General features: G+C 42.2%; 1 non-coding gene across 1 annotated transcript; it reads right to left on the reverse strand.

Annotated features, from left to right (window-relative positions):
* Positions 1-568: 568 nt before the first annotated feature.
* LOC136502349 (small nucleolar RNA R71) lies at positions 569-675 on the reverse strand. The gene has a single exon (XR_010770509.1). It is a non-coding gene; the product is annotated as a small nucleolar RNA R71 (small nucleolar RNA).
* Between the last annotated feature and the right edge of the window lie 845 nt (positions 676-1,520).

Raw genomic sequence — 1,520 nt, forward strand, 5'->3', positions numbered from 1 at the left:
TTGGTTTGTTTGAGATCCTTCATGATTTCATCGGACTATCGGGTTTATATGGGTTCAAGTATGACAGTTCGATCACTTCAATGATTGCTATTGTACTTATGCTCTTATAAATTGTACAGTCCTGTTATAGCTCCTAAGGAAGAATAGGTCCTATACCGCTTCTTCCTCTGTCACTCCACTAGCAAGTCAACCAGTCACCCTCATACCATCCGCTACTACCAAAATGGCCAAGTCACTCCATGACTACTCCACCTCTGCTAGGCCCATTGTCAACACGAGCACTAGAAACTTTGAACTTCGAACTGGCCTTATCACGATGGTACAAGTAAACCAATTTTGTTGTTTGCCAAGTAAGGACGCAGGTGCTCACTTGCAACACTTCCTGGAGCTGTGCGGCACCATTGTCATCAAAGAAGTCGCACAAGCTAGCATCAGGCTCTATTTGTTTCCCTTCTCCCTTGCGGGGAAGGCAAAACTATGGTTTTATAAGGTGAAAGAAGCTGTGAACATGTGGGACAAATGTTTGGCGACATTCCTTGCGAAATTTTTCCCCATGGGCAAAACCAATGCCCTAAGGGGAAAAATTTCAAACTTCCAGCAAAATCACATGGAATCCATCCCCGAGGCGTGGGAGAGGCTACAAGATTATATCAAAGCCTACCCACATCATGGAATGGAGGACTGGCTCATGCTCTAGAACTTTTATGAGGGGCTCACTCCCATGTCAAAGGGGCATGTAGATGCCGCTGCTAGAGGAGCATTGCTCTCCCTGACTGTCGATGGAGCTAAGGACCTCATTGAAAAGATGGTGGCCAACCAAAGCTGGGGGAGGAGCGCAAGCAACAAAAAGGCATGCATTCCGTCAAGGAGGTGGATATGCTTGCTGCAAAAATAGACTTATTGTTATCAAGATTGAATGATTGGGCCCACAAAAAGGAAACCATGAAGGCCACTATTTAGGCCACAGAATCGCAAATGACTTGTGAAGTCTGTGGTGAGGTCGGACATTCAGGGGACAACTACCCCAAAACTCTTGAAGATGCTATATATATGAACAATGGGTTCCTACAAGGCAATAATAATGGGTGGAACAATCAACCCTCCTGCAAGGAGGTAATTCGAACTTCAACTCAAATTACAATTCGAATCAACCATCCTTGAGAGACCTAGTACAAGGTCAAGCTAAAGTAAATGAAAATATCACCAAAAAGCTTTCTTAGAATGATAAAATGATAGAAAATATTAATTCTAAACTTGAAGGTTTATCCTCCTCCATAAAGAATCAATTAAGTTTTAATAAAATGATTGAAACACGAATTGCTCAAATTGCTGCCGCTATTCTTGTCAACAACATGGGGAATATCCCGGGGCAACCCAAGAATTCCCTCGAATTTGTTCATGCAGCTATAGAGTAATAAAGGAGGAGAAGTCTTGCTAACGTACTATAAATGTCGAGCCCTTGCCGAAGGTAAATTAGTAGTTATCTTTTAAATATTCAAAAATTCAAATTTTCAAAATTC

This window comes from Miscanthus floridulus, chromosome 13, assembly GCF_019320115.1.
Source record: "Miscanthus floridulus cultivar M001 chromosome 13, ASM1932011v1, whole genome shotgun sequence".
NCBI classification, from domain to species: domain Eukaryota; kingdom Viridiplantae; phylum Streptophyta; class Magnoliopsida; order Poales; family Poaceae; genus Miscanthus; species Miscanthus floridulus.